This window comes from Peromyscus californicus, unplaced genomic scaffold (assembly GCF_007827085.1).
Source record: "Peromyscus californicus insignis strain IS unplaced genomic scaffold, ASM782708v3 Scaffold_4__1_contigs__length_199733344, whole genome shotgun sequence".
Lineage (NCBI taxonomy): Eukaryota > Metazoa > Chordata > Mammalia > Rodentia > Cricetidae > Peromyscus > Peromyscus californicus.
Window position 1 is genome coordinate 196,133,303 of NW_026294562.1, and position 6,181 is coordinate 196,139,483.

Below are 6,181 nucleotides of genomic sequence, written 5' to 3' on the forward strand. Positions count from 1 at the left end.
ATAATTTTTGAAAACCTTTCAAAGTTTGCAAGCTATGTTTCCTAATTTCTATTTTCTAAGGTTTAATTTCTTTAGAATACAATAAGTGTCCCAAATACTGAAAAGGCAGATGTCTTTGTACTTTCCTGTGGCATATAACATTGTTGCATGATCAAGACTCTGCTGAAGCTGTAGAGACATGGCAAGCAAAACTCCTTCATTTTTATGGGTAAGCAAAATATCATTTATATAACACAGTGTATTCCTCTTGGTATCCTTCCTTGATTTACATTTATTAGCCCAATGCTTCCCTCTCTTGAATCCACAACAGGTAATCCTCTCATGACAGGCAAGCTTTGACCATCTGTTTCCAATCCCTGTGAGGCAAGGCTTCTATTGATCCCTGGGAACATTTGAAATCCTTGCACATCCTTCCCTCTGCTAGCTGTTCTCTAACACTAGCTTGCAGGGGAGATGCATGACTAAGGGTGAGGGTTTGCCATGTTCCTGGAGGACTTTGCACCATAGTAATCATAGGCAAATTTTCTACCCTAATAGATGGTAGGGTGGATATAATCCAGCCCCTACAGTAGAAAGAGGAGTGTTCTTCCAAGCAGAGGAGACCTGCAGAGACAAAATCTGTGCTGCTTAATATTCATGGTCAGAAGCAGAGCAGTTGAAAACTCCTGATTATGCTATTTAGTGGTTTCTTCCTTAAGCTCAGCTTCATCACCAAGATTGAACTGATCATCATCAAACAATTTTGTAAAGGAGTCTGTGTCTAGTGGCTCCTCTGTTGGCATTGAATGTTTTGTTTAACCGTTTCACGGGGAAATACCTTCTGCTGTTCATGGCACAAATCGAAATTGTCCCTGATAAGTTCCCACAGAATAAAAGCATTCACTGGTACCTCTTCAGGCCCATACTCATCATAATGCTGTTGGATTTTCATTCCAATTCTCCACCATGTGTCTGTTTCCAAGATCCCATGCTTGGGACCCCAAGGGCACTCCTGCTTTACAAGCTCTAAAACTTTCAGTATTTTACTGCTGCCTTACTTTTTAGCTCCTCTGGCTTTTAAAATGTCTTGAAGCAAATGTATAAACAGATGTCTACTATTATCCTGCCTCATATTTACAATTTTATTCCCGAGTTACTCATTGCACTTACACTTTAATAATTTCTGAGTTCTCCATTCACCTGAGTGTCCTTCACAAAACCACCTGTTTTCAGATTCCTTGTTTGGGCTCCACATGACAGAACCAGTCAACTTGTCCAATAGTACCTGAGTAGGGGAGTGAGGATTAGGAGAGAAAAATACAAGAGACAGAAGACAGAATCAGGACGGCTCTCAGTGAATACTACAGCAGCCCCAAATTTATTTCTCATAGCCTTTTTATACCCAAAGCAAGGGGGCAAAAGACCTTCTTTCTCACCATGGTTCAAGGAACAAACAAGCATAAACACCTTCTTAATCAACAAAACATCTAGTATTGGTGAAATTATTAAGGCCACTCCACGTAGTTAAAAGGAGATGGCAAATGTGTTGCTCTGATTGGTCAATAAATACAACACTGATTGGCCATTGGCTAGGCAGGAAGTATAGGCGGGACAAGGAGGAGAATAAAGCTGGGAAGTGGAAGGCTGAGTCAGAGAGACTTTGCCAGCTGCCACGATGACAAACAGCATGTGAAGATGCCGGTAAGTCACGAGCCATGTGGCAAGGTATAGATTTATAGAAATGGATTAATTTAAGCTATAAGAACAGTTAGCAAGAAACCTGCCATGGCCATACAGTTTGAAAGCAATGTAAGTCTCTGTGTTTACTTGGTCGGGTCTGAGAGGCTGTGGAACTGGCAGGTGAGAGAGATTTGTCCTGACTGTGGGCCAGGCAGGAAAACTCTAGCTACATCTAGTAACCACACCTTTGTCCAAACATCCTGTTATTCAGCCTTGAGGAGCAAAGACAAGCTTGAACTCTCTGATCTTAAGTCAAGATGGAATCAGGCCACAAGCTGGAGTCAGTGTGGCACCCACAAGTATGTCCTTGTGTTTCTCTCAATTTCCTCAGGATCTGTTGTAAAGCCATCTCTTTCATATCTAGCTTCATTAGTTTAGATATTCTCTCTCATTTTGTTGACTAATTTGGCTAAGGCCTTGTCATCTTCTTGATTTCTTTGAGGAAACAACCTTTCATTTCTTTTATTCTTCATTTGGTTTATGCTGTTGCTGTTTGTTTCTAAGTCATTGATTTCATCCTTGATTTTTATAGCCATGATTTGTAGCCCTCTTATTTCCTTTTTATCTACCATTTTTAAATGTTGTTTTTCTAGAGATTTCAATTGTGTAATTAAGTTATTAATGAGAAATCACTTCAGTGTGTTTATGTAGGCATTCAGTAATTTGAACTTGCCTCTTAGAAATGCCTTCATTGTGTCTCATACTTTGGATATGCTGTGTTTTCATTTTCATTCTTGGTTTCTGTCTTGACCCACTGTTCATTCAGTGGTGAGTTGTTCAACTTCCATGAGTTTGTATATTTCCTGTTGATATTGTTGATATCCAGCTTTAATTCATAGTGGTAGGATATAGTCTATGGTATTATTTCAATTTTCTTATAACTGTGGAGATCTGTTTATTTCTTATTTGTGGTCAATTTTGGAGGAAGCTTTGTGAATTCTTGAAAAATGGAATATTCTTTAGTATTTTGTTGTTGCATTTCATAGATGTTTTTCATGTCTATTTGATTCATGATGTTATCTAACTCCAGTGTTTCTTTGCTTAGATTATGTCTGGAGGATCAACCTATTTGTGTGATTAGGGTATTGAAGTCAGCTAGTGTCACTGTGTTCCTATCAATATGTGATTTTAGCAGCACTACTCTTCCTTTTAAAAACTTTTGTGCCTGGTATTTGATGCAATGCTTATAATTGTTAGATGTTTTCACTGCATTTTCCCTTTGATTATTATGTAATATCTTTCTCAACCTATTCTGTTTAGTTTAGGTTTGAAATTTATTTTATCATATAATACAAAAATAGCAATGCCTGCTTTAATCTTAGATTCATTTCCTTGTAATATTTTATAATCTTTTTAAAGTATGTAATGACTGACCTTGATTGTGAAGTGTGTATCTTAGAAGCATCAGAAAAATGCACCTTGTTTTTTACTCAATCTTTTAGTCAGTACAGGATGTTAGGCTCTCCTGTCCCATAGTTAAAATGAATAAGTTATTATTTTCAACATGTTCTAAAACAAGAAATGTCTATATTGTGAGAAATTATAGTCTCATTTTTTACTATTAGATTAAAGCTGAGAGTAATTATAATTATCTCCATGCATTCATTGTCATTCAAGTATAAATTAGTTTAATCCATTGTTTTTATTAAAGGACAACTTTTTTAATGCTCTATTGATTTTATTATCAAGATTCACCTTTGCTCAAGCATCTATTTTCTTTGGAGGGGGCTAGCCTTAACACACATTTCCTTGGCTAACATATTGGGTGTATACCCTCTCTCTTTTTTTTTATTCATTTTACATAGCAACCACAGAACCCCCTCTCTTCCACCCTCCTGATCTGCCCCTGCCTTCCCCCCTCCCCAACCCATCTCCAACAGGGAAAGTTCATCCACTCCTCCAACAATGTAAGTTCTCTCATGAGAGGACAGCTAAGTCTGGTACATTTGGATGAGGCAGGACCACGCCATTCCTGGCCGCATCAAGGGTGAGCAGTGTGTCCTACCACTGGTAATGGGATCCAGAAAGCCGGTTCCTACACCAGGGATAGATCCTGATCACACTGCCAGGGTCCCCTCAAACAGACCAGCTTCACAATCATCTCCCATATGAAGAAGTTCTACTCTGGTTCCATGCAGGATCCACAGTTGTAGAGGACAACTCTAAAAAAATTTGATGTGAATTGAAGGATAATTAATTTCACAACATATTTAACTACTTAGTAAGGAAAGATAAAGAACAACACTAAAAATATAGAAGCTATAAATCAACTTTTAATGCCAATTAATAGAACTGCACTGTTATTTTTCATAATATAGAGAAATTACATTGTTTTTTCCTTCACTTCTCTCTGAATAATGATCCTGAATACCTATTCTTTCTTTATTACAAACTAATGGACTCATTTTTTAAGTTGTTATTACATATATACATTCAAATATCTGTGAGTACATATTAGGACTATAAGTGTATGTATAATTCTTATACATAATATATACCTTATATAATATATAACCTATACATATAATTTCAATTATAACATATAAATTATGTACTATATGATTCATGTATACGAATACAAATATACAATCCTAAATTGTATATGAATAACATTTTGTCTTACAAATCATTTAGTGTGCTCTGCCTCATGGAAGACTTTTTCTTCCTCTGTCAGCTTTACTTTGTTCCCTGTAATCCTTGTATGATTGAGGTCTAATGAGGTTTGCCATTTACATCTGCATGCCTATTGCTGTGTTCCTAGTTCAGCTCATATTTATGAAGTCATATTGATCAGACATTATGTGTCTCTATGGGTAATGTATAACATTCCTAAGAGCCATAATCTCACAGCAAACTCACAGGTCCTCAGGCACTTAGATTATTTCTGTCCCATCTTTATCAATGAAACCTAAACCTTAGGGGAGTATTTACTGTAAATCTATCAATTAGAACTGGGATCCACAATTATTCAATTTGATTGCTTGTGGTCTTGTATAATTGTGTTCATCTGTTTCAACATCACATATCCTTAAAGACATCTGAAGACTAGACTTAAGTGTATACAAGAACAAATATTTAGAATGTTTAAGGACTAAGCTATTTTAGTATAGTGGCAGCTGTACCTTCTCCTCTGAGATCCAAGACTTCACTAGTTCTTGGTTATTGGTTAGGTTTCCATAACTAGGGTTGGTTTCCATCTTGACAAGCAGTAATTATGTTCAATTACAGCTAACAATGGCATTTGTGAAACCTCCTAGCCTAGTATATAGAAATAAGAGCAAAAGAGTCACCACAGCTAGGACAAAACTCACAGTAGTAAAAGTCTAACAATTTTTTAAAATTTTGTGTTTATTTAATGATGTGGAAATAGAAAATATTTTGAAATAGAAAATATTTTACTTCATATATTGTATGTATTTGTATGAAGTGGTGGTGAATTCTGGAGAAATATGTAATAATAAATTGGCAAGTTATAACCTATTCATGATTTTAAATGAAGAGTATATACTAATTCAAGGAAAAGCAGTTAATTGGAAGAAGCATTCAGATAAATGATGTGAAATGCACAAATTAAAAGGGAACTGGGGGTAGTCAGCTAGACTTAAAACAGGTGGAAATGTGACATACACTATATGAGGGCAAATAAGGGAACCATGTAGTTAGACCTAGTTACTTGTTCTGATTGACTGACATTTGACATTGGGTAATAAAATATAATTCGTAGTAAGTCTACATTCTAATTTAGCTTGCAACATATTATTCAATGACTGATGAAATATTATGTTCATGAAAGATTACATTTGCATTTTGAAAATCCCATATTCTTCAGGATAATTACAGAAACTTGAATGAAAACATGATAATTTAGTGAAGGGCCTTGAGACTTTAAGAAACAGATGGATATTCTTGTACAAATCTGGTATATTAAAAGTTGAATATAAAATAAAATTTTAATCTATATATTTTACCACAGCTATTGAAAGACAAGATAAATTTTTACTAGGAAACACTTTCAAAATTTAAAACAACATATGACTAGTACAATTGGAAAAAAGAACATACTTGATGCTTTCAAGCAATTTAAATCAATAACATAATTCTTAGTAGTCTGTATTATAGAAGAATATGGTGGGGTGGTGGGACTGGCCATCTTTAATCCCAGAAGAGGTGGTGTGAAGCTGTCCATCTCAGAAGAGCAGAGGCAGATGTAGGTAGATCTCTATGTATTCAAAATATCGTGATAGTCACAGAAGGTTTCAGACAAGCCCGGATATATACTGAGGTCCTGCTTTTATGAAAATACAACCTGGATTTCAAGTGTGGATAACTCCAATAGCTCCAGTATAAAGAGGCTCTAGTACAATTAGATGACTGTAGACAGAAATTTTCCTGTAAGCACATGACCATGTAAAAGCATAAAGAATCAAACCAATACTCCAATTGAATAACACATACTTGCAGT